Genomic DNA, 14,292 nt, shown 5'->3' on the forward strand with positions numbered 1-14,292 from the left:
GAGGTGAGGAATTTTTTGAGTATTTATTTACTATCTAACAATTTTTTTATAAAAATAATTTATTTATGTCCTAACGTTTCAATGTCTATATTTGCTTGCAAGAATCTATACTTATATTATAAATGCGAAAGTAACTCTGTCTGTCTGTCTGTTACTCAATCACGCCTAAAACTACTGAACCAATTTGCATGAAATTTTGTATGAAGATATTTTGATACCCGAGAAAGGACATAGGCTACCTTTTATTGCGAAATATGTACCACGGGCGAAGCCGGGGCGGACCACTAGTAAAATATAAAAGTGTAATCCGATGACCAAGCACACGTAATTGACAATTAGCACTGTAAAAGCCCGCGGTAATTTGTTAAAAGCCCTACAGGCTTGAACCTATTTAGGTGTTGTTTGCCATCAATAATGGCTTCCGCAAGGCTAGACCTCATACCATGCCATGGAAACACCAATGCCGGCTACGTTTCGCGATTCATTGGGAGGAGCGAAGTTTGTAGGTAATGCATTACTTTCTTTAACTGCCTTCGTTCATTATCTGTGCAAACAAATAACAGCGAAAAAAAGTAAGAAAAATAAACAGGTAACTCTGTTCTAGATTATATGTCAATTGGTGGTGGTTTTGAGGTGATTTAGAAGAGATTTTATGAAATTTTTTAGTTGCACATTTCCCGGTTGCCATGGTTACCCAGTTCGCGTGGGCGAAGAGGGTGGTGTTTTCAGGGTCTAGGTCACGCCCCAGTGAGCAAAGCGCATGTGCGGATCTCGAACCAGGAATACTTCCAGCTCAAAACTCTCCGGTCCTTTCCTGGTGAAGCCAGCATTTGCGCGCCGCTACATTTTCATGAAATTGGCTGTGAAGTTCAGTGATTGTTTCCAAATTTGAATGAGTAAAGTTTTATTCCGATTTCCTGCTGTATTTTACGTAAGTATATGCTTTAAATATAATTATAATAAAAAATGTGGTCAATTACAGATTTTTATCAAGTTTAAGTGTGTAAAAAATACTCTTAAAGGTCCTTAAGATGCAAAGGGTTTTAATTAATTACTATGATGCAAATTGAAGTCGACGGACGGTGAAATTAATAATTACGTATCTGCATAAGCTCATTCTTATTCCAAGAAAGCTCCTTCGGTTGCATTTTGAATGGTGTCATAATAAATTAATTTGTTTGGACGTTTAAATATACCCATCTTTTTTCATTAATATTTTTGCGACTTCCATATTTTATTTTTTAATATTATTTAGGTAAGTATATAAAACTGTTGAAATATTCGTTAACTTAATTTTTTTTCAATAGTCGGTTATATCGTCTCATCCAAACAAAATTAATATCTATCATTAATACGAAAATATATATACTTAGGTAACTCTCTTAAAATCGAACACAAGAAGAAAATAAATCAAATAGCAAATAAGGTTTCGATTTGGACCTGCAATACAACTTCTTCGTAATATTAAAACAAAAAATGTTTTTCCAATACAAAAAAAGGAAGAAAATAAATAATCAAAGATACCCACATAAAAGTCTTTTTAAATATAAATAAACACTAAACGATAGTACGGGTTGATACGGAATTAAAAAAATTAAGTTGCCTACTTCTAGGTCTAATAGATTTTATAAAATCAGATTAAAGTAGTTCTTGCGTCGACACATTTACAAACAATCGTATATTTCCTCATACTATGAGTGTACTAGTATAGTATTATACCTACCTCTATTATCTGTGATGAGTGTTATTACATAAAATTTAAAGTTAAACCATTATTTAATTAATTTCTCACATGCGGTATAAATTTTCAAACACATTTCTTCATCAAACAAGCCTTTGTATTGATAGAGAAATGTAATAAAAGAAGGATTAAATTATTTACATAGTAATAAGTTAAAGATTATTATTGACTTGATTCTGACTAAATGAACATTAGATAATTAATAATGAACATTATATCATGCGAATTCCCAGTGTGGAGTGGTAGAGGACGTGTATCATGTTTTAATGAAATGTGTCCGAAAACAGGTTGAAAAAAGGTCTACCAGCTGATTGTCCAGTCGTCCAGTTGAGTTCTACATCTGTCTAGCATTTAGAATGCTAGAATGCTAAATTTAATATAATTTCTAGCATTGTATATTTAATGTACCTAAGCTAGTAGATATGAAAATTATGCGATCAACTAGCTTTCCGCCTGCGGCTTCGCCCGCGTTTTCAAAAAAAACCCGCATAGTTCCCGTTCCCGTGGGATTTCCGGGATAAAACCTAGCCTATGTCACTCAGAAATGATGTAGCTTTCCAACAGTGAAAGAATTTTTCAAATCTGCCAAGTAGTTTCGGAGCCTATTCAATTCATACAAACAAACAAACAAACAAAAAATCAAACCTTTCCTCTTTATAATATTTGTATAGATGTATAGATATAAGCTAATGAAATTTAAGTTACTAAATTTTTGTGCACATACCGAACATTATTACGTATACTGCTTAGGTCTTATAAAGTGGAAAAAAGAACCGCTAATTATAATTAAACTGCAAATATAATAAAAATTTCAAATTATTTATTTTCTCTTTTCCATTGGATCTTGAATCGCGTTTATTTTCTTAATACAATTATTAATCAATGCTTAAAACTACTGCAGACATATATTGCCATTTGATTTCAGGATTTGTGATTCGTGAAGAATGTGATAGGAATAACATCTCACAGCTTCCGTTGCTGGGATAGGAAAAATCTAAAACTTAAATCGATACCCACAGCCTGGGTTAATTTGTGAATTAAATTTATTATAGTTTAAAGCAAAGAATAGGAACTATGTATTATTGGTATCGCTTCCAATAAAAAAGTGATGCTCCGGCGGCTCTTGGTTCGGAACCGAATTTAGAAATTCTGTGACTCATAATCTGCGAAAATACCTATACAACATAATATAAATACGTCCCAACATATTTTAAAACCATTCAACACGACTAGAACAGACGTAAATCGTATTCAAAAGTATAGCTATTCAATTTTATGAGTTTATTTTGCAAAACATAAAGTATATAATTAGTTGCATCACGCGGTTACCTAACAGGCTATGAGGCTAGAGCCGCTAGACTAGCCGCGGTTAGACAAGGTCGATTCAGCCATTGCTGTCCGACTCGGAGCGTTTCAGTTTTTCGTCCACGTGCTGGCATTAGTTCATTCATGCGTACGAGTGAATGAGCCTGAAACAGTCGCGTCCAGAGAGCCCGCGCGCATCTGCGCTGCGCCCGCGCCGGCGACCGCGCACCGCGAGTGTCACTGCCACTGTCGCTCCCACGACCACTCACCAGCCAGAACCTTCGGTGCGTCGTCTATTTATACCTCGATCAACCTTGATTCTGCTGTAGTTCAACTAAAATTATTCCCCACGAGTTACACGATGACGAACGGCCTCTAATTGACGATAATTTGTTTGATCTAAAACAGTTGCTTAAGATCGTCTTAATTGTCGGATGACCGGCTTCAAATCGTCTGATATTTTATACATTCATAGCTCAAAACATGTGTTATTCCTTTTTATCGAATGCGATTCTACTTATCATTGCCTATCCACACGACATACTACGACGGAAATTATAGCGCAAGATAATAACGTTATTGGAAATAACAGATCCACAATTTACTGTTATTAAAAAGTAGTATGGAGGAAATTAAAAGTTGTTAGTAGGCGATAGGGCCAATTGAGTGCATCAGGTAACAGAAGCCGAGTCCCGTTGCTCGACGACAAGCGAATGGTTTTACTGACAAACAATACAGTAAACTTAATACATTTATATCAGTATCAGGAAGTCTTCTTGTATCTACTACTGTTTATCGTTCGGAGAACAAGACCTCTTTGTTTTCATCTTGGGAAAACAAATTGTAGACAAAAAAGGTCTCCGGTGTACTATTTAATTTGATAAGATAAAGTACAATGCTTTGCTTGAATAATGTGCGCGTTTTCAAATTATCTGTTTAAAAAGACAATAATGTAGAGCTTTGTAACCCTACATACGTCGGTTTTGAGGCTGGCGCCGTTTGTTTTTTTTCGTCTAAACATAATTTTATATATTTTTTTCTGTATTTTTCTGAAATGTCAATATATGAATATATAATGTGTGTTTATTTATAGTGTTAATTAGTTTATTATTTAAAAAAAAGGTACCTACATTGCTTCTTTAGTTTCAATAATTGCGTACATAGAGCCAGAGCATTTAATGTACAATTTGAATTCTTCGATTAATTGTTAGATAAAAAACATATTTATATATTTTCAGGTCCATCGTAAAAATATTTTCAAAAACTGTATCTCAGATCAATATATGAGTCAGTCATATTATCAGTTTTTAAACCAAAATTTTAGAAAACTCCAGTTACTGTTTCTTTATCAAATTATTAATTAATTGAAAGATTTTTACATTACATCTTCATTGCGTTCTTTCCTCAATTAACAAACTGATTGAGCGGATTCGAATGAATGAACGATTCATGAGTTTTACTCGGTGACCGTTTGCTGAACGATACGAATGAGCGGGAGCCCGACCTCGTAATCTATCAATGAACGAGATAAGGGGACCGGGTGTCACATAACTGAAGGAAGTGCCTACCTTCTGCACTCCGCTCGTAATATCGCAAATTATTTATCACTAACGTTTTTATGGCGGCCGAATTTAATCTGAGTGTGTAATTAAAACAAAAATTTCACGCAGGCTATTATTACTGTTGAGATAATTTGGGTATTGGATGTTTTGAAGAAAATTAGTGTGGCATTTGTATCGTTTTCTAAAATAGCGACTCATATCAAAAGGAGGGAATCATTTGTTTTACAAATTTTAATCTACGTATTTATATTTATAATAGATTACCACGATGACGGTAGATTTTTGTGATAAAATACATATAATTATTTTTTAAATTTGTTTAGTAGATATCGAGTAACTAATGGTTCTATAGGTACCGGACCTACGTTTCAAAACATGTGAAGAAAAAAAGAAAAACCTTATCTTATACCTACTCATTCTGATATATACATTTTTGTAAGCAAACTCAAACTCAAACACAAACATTTATTTATTCAATTAGACTTCTTCTAGAAGCACTTTTGAAAGCGTATTATAAAGGTAACGTATTTTATAATTTTAATCATATAATGTGATAACTGAATCGATCACTCTACATACTCACTAATCGATTAATTTAGGTTAGACTATTATATAATCATCCTGACATTTTTATATTTTTTTTGGTTTCATTAGAGACCCGGTAATTTTAAATATCGCTTTGGATATGATTATTCATTTTATGAATTGACATATATATATATAAGAACAAAAAGAAAAAGCATAACTGCCATAAAATATGTTGAAAATGTCTTAAAACATTAAATTTTAAGCTCATGACCAAACAATCCGTACAGCAAAATTAATAACTCACTACATAAAACGTTAATGAAAACATCTCGGCATTATCAATTCCATTCCAGATAAAAATCATAGTAATCACGGGCGCGATTAATTTCCGTTCGCAAATGGAAATTAAGAAAAAACATCACATCCTGCATTACAAACGTTCGGAAATAATAATTTCTAGCGATTGATCGATAAGCAGCTCATTTGAGATCGCGTAACATCGCAATTACGATGCAAGGCGGGTACATCCCTCGGGCTCTGTAAGGCATACTTTATAGAATTGCAAATTAAACGAGCATCGCGGACGCTATGTCCTAGATTTTATAGTTATCATTTATTTCCTTTGTATTGGGGTTTTGATACGAGCGGATGTGACAGCGCTCCTCTTTACAATTGTTTATTTCGCTTTGTTGCTCTGTTGTTTGCTTAATAATGAGTTTAAATGAATGGTTTGCTTGCAAAATTGTGTTTTAGCTTAACTGGGATCTATTTAGATGCAACACATTTCAAATAGCATAGAATAAATGCTCAAGTACCTACTCCCTTTTCAGACAATTTCCCATTTATTTTTAAACAAATACATACAATTTCTTTTTAATACATACAATTTCTTTTTTAATTTCTTTTTAATTTATAATACATACAATTTCTTTTTAAGCCAGTTTGTACAATTCAATAAGTGCATATAGGTACGCATGCAACGTAGGTATACTTAGGTATACATATTGATTCAAATGAATGCTTATTTGTTAGTTAAATCAAATCAATTTATATCTGTATAGGTATTAAAAGAAAGCTTTGTTTCAAACGACAAAATAAAATATAACAATTGTCTGTATACAATATAGCCAACAACACGGCTTAGATAATAGGTACTCACTGCATACCAGACAACTGGCCTATTAAATAAAAAGCGAACTCACGATAAACGTGTACTCTTTTTGTACAAGAAATCAGTGGAGTGCACATCCTGATTCATTTTGTAGACGGATCCAGCTACGATCGTTTACACGGGGACAGATTACGAGAAGATATGTATTATGTATTACTTTGTCTCGTGAGCTGATGCCAAATGTTTGTTTGCATTTATGTTTCCACAGCGGCGCAGGAAACCCTACTTTGGCATCAGACCAACGCGCGTACCGTGCCATATAATGTTTATTTTATGATATGCAAATAGAAAATTTTGATCCATTGTTGAACAACTCTTTGTTGAGATGAGTAATAAAGATGCGGTCATAGAAATCTAAATAACAAGACACTAGAAGTCGTAAGCGTGCGTGACCTTGTCGCCACTCAGGTGATTTGCACATCACCAGTGCATTCGTCACTGTTCAGTTGCTCTGGAGACGTATGAGTGTATACATGGTGTGTTTCAGCAATTCCCATTGCGGAAATTCTTCCATAAGTTGTAATTATACTTATAAAGGAATAATATTTCATCGGAAAATATATTTTTTTAGAAATAATGCCGTTTTTCCTTAAAATTATAGAATACTAGCGGTCCGCCCCGGCTTCGCCCGTGGTACATATTTACGTTTTCTCTACATAAAAACCATCCTCGTACTTCAAGGAATATAATAAAAAAAGAATTATCGAAATCGGTTCAGCCGTTCTCGAGTTATGCGCTTACCAACACATTTTGCGATTCATTTTTATATATAAGAAGAAGAAGATTTACAAGTATTACGAGAGTCACCATAGTAATCGAAATAACAATGAATGACACAGTCGACCATTCTTATTATCACGTTTGTTCGTATTGGAGCAAAAAGTCTCATATACTTAGGGATGTTATTCTAAAATAAACCGTAAATTCGTGCGTTAGGATACATATTCAAAAGCTTAATTTAATAGATAAGTTAGTTTTCACTAAAATCAAGCTGTCCAATAAAAGGCATAGTTTACTTGTGTGTACTGTTTAGCTTTCGGTTTGAATGTGTTGATTTTGGCGACAGCGGTTTTCATACGAATTATGACATTAGAGCACTTCTATGTGTCTTGTTATTTAGATTTCTATGGATGCGGTATTTAGTATTGACATTGCGCGCTATTGATGTAATACAGGGTGTCTCAAAAGAAAGTTTATATTTTGTAGATGATTAAAAAAAAAGTAAGCGGTGTATTGAAAAAATGTTTATTAATTATTAAAGTGCAGAATATGGGAATTTATTTATTAAAATAATATCGTCCAAATGCAGTCATGTGCATGCACTTTAGATTCAAGATACCCCCACAAGAAAAAGTCCATGGGAGTTAAATCAGGGCTGCGTGGAGGCCAATTTATATCACCTCTCCTAGAGATCAATTTTCCCGGAAAAAATTCATGAATTCGAGGTAAAGACATATTGGATGTGTGTGATGTAGCTCCGTCTTGCTGCAACCATGTTCTCTGGTTATAGCCAGGAAAGTTTTGCAGTGCAGGCACTAAAAACTCATCTACCATCGCTCTGAATTTACTGTAACTGCACGCCCCCTTTCGTCTTCGAAAAAGTAAGGGCCAATAATTCCTCGCTAATTTCTATTCTCAATAATTTCTTGTGGGGGTATCTTAAATCTGAAAGTATATGCCAACAAACCAACTTCTCTAGAGCATTTAAAAGAAAATATCCGGCACGAAATGGCAGCCACACTGTGTCTACCTGCGAGCTGTCATAAATACTGTAATTTTACTGTTCGAATGAGTGCCGTGAACGCAATGGACTGCATTTGGACGATATTATTTTTAAGAAATAAATTCCCATATTATGCACTTTAATAATTAATAAACATTTTTTCAATACACCGCTTACTTTTTTTTTTATTCATCCACAAAATATAAACTGTCTTTTGAGACACCCTGTATATTACTATATACATATAGGCTATATTAGCCTAGCCGCTAGCCCTTACGGTTTAAATAGCTCGGTTTAATAGTTGATGAAGAGTTTTTACGATTTGAACGTCTTTCTTCGGACTATAGAAAAACATTGATAGTTCATCTTCATTCTAGCCGTGAATCGTGATTAATAAATCTAAAAGGTATTTACAAGCTCAATAAATCTTTATAAAAAACAATAATCTGACCGAAAATCACGTACACAGACAAAGGAATAACAATAACTAGCTTTGGGAATTTTCCATGTCAAATAATTTGTATTATAATGTTTAATGTTATGGACCTACTCACCTTGGATTAAACAATTACGTATAAGAGGCAAATTGTGTATTCCATTCCAACACCAAATTTAAAATGCAGCGTAGGATGCATAACCCACTTATGACAAGCGAGGAGGCGACTGAATAACTTATCCAATCCTTATTCAATCTGTAATTTTAAAAACTCGTTGGCCATTAACTAAGTTAGTAGGCGTTAGGTAGCTGTTGTAGGACATATGGTGTCTCAAATTGGTAATGCAAGATCATTATTTTCGTTATTTATGTGTGACGGAATATCGCCTTTGATTTTTTACACATATGTGTCATTGATTGAATTGTGGAATTATCGAAATACCAAATAATTATCTATTTACTAGCTGTGCCCGCGACTTCGTCCGCGTGGAATAGTGACTGAATAGTAGGTGACTACTTAACTTTTATTGAATAAACACGTACTACCATAAATAATTAAAAGAACTGTTAGAGCGTATACGCACTATGCAGGTAGCCGTCCGGCTGACCGCAAGCACAATAATTATGTACATAATATTCATTAATATCAATATCATACAGTGCGCATAGAAATGAATATTACGTACCTACATAATTGTGCTTGCGGTCAGCCGGACGGCTACCCGCAATGCGGTTACCCGCATAGTGCGTATACGCTCTTAGTAAAATTTATTACTAAACTGAGCTAAAAAATAAAAAATAAATGCCTAGTTAATTTTCTACATAAAATTTATTTTAAATTATGTCATATTATTTTTAGGCACCATGAGGGAAGGGAGCAAATTTATTTTTCTTCCTTCCTTGTATGGATGTTTTTGACAATATATCATGCAGCAACTGAGCGCCGAGACAAACTTCAAAACGCAAAGGAATAGAATCCGCTATCGATACTAATTGACATAAGCGTATGATGTTTTGCTAAGGTACAGGTAGAAACGGTAAAATTATCTATAAAAAACTTCAAATACATTGTTTTCTAGGAGCCACCGTTTCTACGAAAAATCTATTTTTTCATTCGATGATCTCAAAAATAAAAATTCCAATCACCAGAACGACAGGAAATTTTAATAATTTATTTTTAATTGTGTTTAGCACAATTTTGTTAAATTACGACTGGATGAAAATTTTGTTCGTGGTCGTCGTCGTCGTTGGTAAGGTGAACAAATCCTTAGCAAAACATCATACGCTTATGACAATAATTAGACGATATTCGTGCTGGTATGGACAATAAGCAGCTCACAGTACTTACTCTTTTAGATTTCAGCAACGCTTTTACAACTGTGGACTTTGACGTACTGCTGGGTCTGCTGCGTGTTCTTAACATTTCTCCTTCCGTAATTGACTGGTTCCATTCCTACCTACACGGCCGGAGGCAGCGTATCTTGGTGGATACTAAGTACTCATCTTGGTGTGCGGTCTCTGCCGGTGTGCCTCAGGGCGGCGTTTTGTCTCCTCTCCTCTTTTCCATCTTCATTAACTCCTTATGTTCCCGGCTGACGTCTCTGTACCATATGTATGCTGACGACTTACAGATTTACACCCAGTCCTCCCTTGCTGACTTACCTATGGCTATCCATTTTTCCAATTCCGAATTAGCTAACATAACCAGCTGGTGTAACGAATTTGGACTAAAACTCAACCCAGCTAAAAGCAATGTCATCATAATCGGTAGTCCTTATCTAATTTCGGAAATCGACTGGGGTATTTTGCCAAACATCAAAATCGGTGACGTTGTTATACCTTACAAAACGGTAGTTAGAAACTTAGGTGTGGTTTTTGACCAAACCTTGTCCTGGTCTCACCATATTCAGGAATTAAGCCGTAGGATCTATGCTGCTTCTGCTACGCTCCGGCGGCTTCGTAACTTCTTGCCTATTCCTACCAAAATTACGCTAGCACAATCCCTTCTCCTTCCTATACTTGATTACGCAGATGCATGTTTTCCTGATTTAGCAGTCGAGCATCTTGATAAACTTGAGCGTCTCCAAAATTTCTGTATTAGATTTATTTTCGGCCTTCGAAAATATGACCACGTTTCTTCTTTCAGGAAAAGGCTCAAGTGGCTCCCTATCCGACTTCGCCGGAATCTACACTATTTGCAACTACTGTTCCGTATCCTTTTTAATCCCTCCGCTCCTTCCTACCTCAAGTCCAATTTTTCCTTCTTGCACAGTGAAAGCTACTCACTTCGCTCTGAGGATAGACTCATCTTGCGTGTTCCAAGCCGACGCACAAATTTTTATGGCAAGTCTTTTGCAGCGATATCAGTTAAGTTATGGAACTCTCTGCCATTAAATATTCGTCAAGCCCAGACCCCTTCGGGTTTTAAAAATCTTGTGCGACAACATTTTCTTTCCGCTGCTGATCCGGACCAGTAATATTTTATTAACTTTTTATTTTTCTTTCATATTTTCATTATGTTACAATATGTACGTGGTACTCTGTATTAGATATAGATGGTATTCGTATAATAATTTTATCTTATTCAATATCAGTGTGTTTCCCTCTAAGTATATATTTATTTATGTTTATTATATAATATGTAATTGGTATGTATATCTGTTTATTTTATTTATGTATATGTATATTTATATATTGTGTATGTATATGTATAGTATATGTGATATTGTATATGGATATGTATTATTTAAGGTAGATATATATTATTATTTTTTTTTTTTTTTGTTTTCTTGCTATTAATTATTCTTTTTCTGTTCTCGTCCCGCCAATTAGTGATCTTTTTGCTTGTTTACCTTTTACCGTGGTTGCCTGGAAGAGATCACTATTAAGTGATAAGGCCGCCAAAATAGTTGTACTCTGTTCTATGTGTATTGTGTAAGTAGTTCTAAGGCTTCTGTACAATTATTAAAGTGTTAAATAAATAAATAATTAGTATCGATAGCGGATTCTATTCCTTTGCGTTTTGACGTTTGTCTCAGCGCTCAGATCTTTCCTGTCTCACGCCTGTAGTAACTAAACCGTTTAGACCGTGCAATAAAAATTAAATTAAAAAAAAACCAACGCAACGAAGAAAAATGCATAGAAAAAGGAATAAATAATTTTACAAACTTCCCGAAGATCTTTAAAAATAAATACCATTTTAAATATTTATAAAAATAAAAATGTTGTGTGGTTTTATGAAACCACGGTAAAAGTGAAACTTAGGCACAAAATTATCGTATTTGTACGATAATAATTATCGTACGGTTCCGAACACTGCTTTATACCTACTCGGCAGCCGACCGTCACGCGACATGCGCTACACAGACCAAAAAGTTTGAGACGATGAAATAAAAGTTTCACTTTAAAAAAAAAAGTCATCGGGGCTGCCATACCATCATTATCATATCATATACAATTATATTTTTTTTATAATGGTACTTAATTTTAAAGATCGTCGGGAAGTTTGTAAAATTATTATTTATTCCTTTTCCTTCGTTGCGTTGGGTTTTTCTTTTTAATTTTTAAATTTTTAACTTCGGTTTCTTATTTTCATGTGATATTTTCAAGTGAGTTTTTGACCTCTACCTCCATATTACATTCCTACATCATATTGATATCTATAAGTTTGTTGCTCCTTGACATCTTTTAAGTTGGGCCGTAACCGTGCACAAATTGTAATGGATCACAGTGGCAAAAGAAGTGGTATCTTTAGGAAAAAAAAATTGCCAAGAGCCAGGCCTATGTGGCTTTGAGTAGAGTTCAAAATTTCCAGGGTGTGGCTATCCTCCCGCTCCCATATCCCCCTCTTCTTTCACAGACTTTCAACCCTTCTCTTTCCACACCTAGTAAATGGCAGAACCGATTTTGATGTAAACCATATTATCTAATTATACCTATATGTATTATGTACACGTCATATCCTGTCGTTTGATGCTCCATTTGGTTTATTTATCTAACCACTGTCACCCCTAAATGTAATAAACGGATGAACCGATTTCGATAAAACACGTTGCTCTTTTATATTTTGTTATGCCGCTTGAGTATATTATTTGATCACATTCGATTATTGTTCATTCCCACTTTTACCGCTGTAATCTAATAAATGGATAAACTGAATTGGATAAAAATATAACTAATATTTTTTCCCACATTCCCACTTTTACCTCTATATACCTAGGTATAATAAATGGATGAACCGATTTTGATACACTTTATCTAAGAACCAGCGTCGGAAAATATGCTGCCTAACACGCATCTAATTCGTATTACCTGTTAGCGAGCTACAGTGGCACAAACAGACACACATAGCGGTCAAACACTTATCACCCATCTTTTTGCGTTGGGGGTTAAAAATATAATACGACATAATTTAAAGGACATTTTATGTATAAAATTTACCTAGAAGTAAGCATAATTCTAATTTGACCCCTTCCCCCCCTACTACCTCAGCTTACCCTCCCACCCTTGGGGACTTTCAATATGATCACCTGGACATTTATAAGGAAAAACTGTAGCGTATAACAGATAACTTACGTTTTATCGTACACTGTATAGTGTACAATAGAATGCCTTAGCAAATGTTCGCCGTGAATACTTAAATGGTCATAACTTTTTTTTATTTACGAACCGATTAACATGAAATAAACACTAAATGTTAAATGAAGATTACCACAATATATTAATAAATAATAATAAATCGCATCTAAATCGGATAAGCCGTTTCTGAGATTAGCGTGCACAAACATACAGACAAACAGACAAAAAAATTTATAACTACAGTTTCGGGTTTGGGATCGATTTAATAATAACCCCTGCTATTTTTTTTACATATTTTTATTGTACAGACATCACTTTTCTAGAATTTTATTATATGTATTGATTGACCACGCGCAAGGTTACTAATTTCCACTACATCCTCACGCAAATCGTCAATTTTTATGAACATTGAATCTGTAAATAAAAAAAAATCAAAAGATAAGTACCTAATTTTATTAAAAAGCTACTAACAAATAAAGTTTTATCAAGAACTAAAGTGACCTTCTTTGGGCGTATAATATAGTCTTGTAAAAGTTATACATAAAAATAAAATTTCATCATTTTCTTATTTTGTCATAACTAAACATGAGTCTAACTATATAAAAGCTACAACTTACCTTTTGTGGGAACGCAAGAAGGCGAAAATTAAAAAAAAGCCGAAGATTTTTAAAAATGTAACCAATGAACACAATCACTGTTATCTACTCAGAGGAATAATAGGTTTATTGCTCTGAGGTTATCTACTATTACCCAAAGAGAATACAAATACTGCGTCTATTACCTATATAACTGTAATGGTGTCTTGCTTGACATCAAATAATAAACATCTACCCTCACTTATAAAAATTTAGTATATTCACATGAAATATAAGCGCACCTGAAATGGACTCTGGGAAGATATGAATTATTTATTTAACTTTTAAAAAAAAACAACCTCACCAACATCATAATTCATAATATTTAAATTATGAATTTCCAAGGAGCGTTAATATTATGTAAATTGATTTAATTTTAATGAAATCTCATAGATGGCGCTGTTTTAAATTTGTCTTTATACTACTAAGATTCATTATACTGTTTCTCTGCCAAAATTACTTAAATGATGTAGTTTTTATAGTGTAAAGGTAGACAATAGCATGGCTTACTCAAAAACAACATTTAAACATGAGTCTTTATATTGTACGCTGTCGTAGTACAGAGAATACGTAAGAAGAATAAAGGTTCACAGCTCCTCCCCCGCAGGTGATA

At 34.0% G+C, this 14,292-nt stretch overlaps 1 protein-coding gene across 1 annotated transcript in view; it reads left to right on the forward strand.

The window, feature by feature from the left end:
• The first annotated feature begins 3,200 nt into the window (after positions 1-3,200).
• The window catches only part of sty (sprouty signaling antagonist), a 53,049-nt gene continuing 41,957 nt past the window's right edge, over positions 3,201-14,292 (forward strand). Inside the window, exon 1 of the mRNA XM_089703735.1 lies at positions 3,201-3,330. The gene's annotated coding sequence lies outside the window, so the exon portion shown is untranslated. The remainder of the gene's footprint in view (positions 3,331-14,292) is intronic.

The sequence above is a fragment of the Colias philodice genome, chromosome 15 (assembly GCF_061535455.1).
Source record: "Colias philodice isolate Cphi_HAF_F1 chromosome 15, ilColPhil1 Martin Lab GWU primary, whole genome shotgun sequence".
NCBI lineage: Eukaryota > Metazoa > Arthropoda > Insecta > Lepidoptera > Pieridae > Colias > Colias philodice.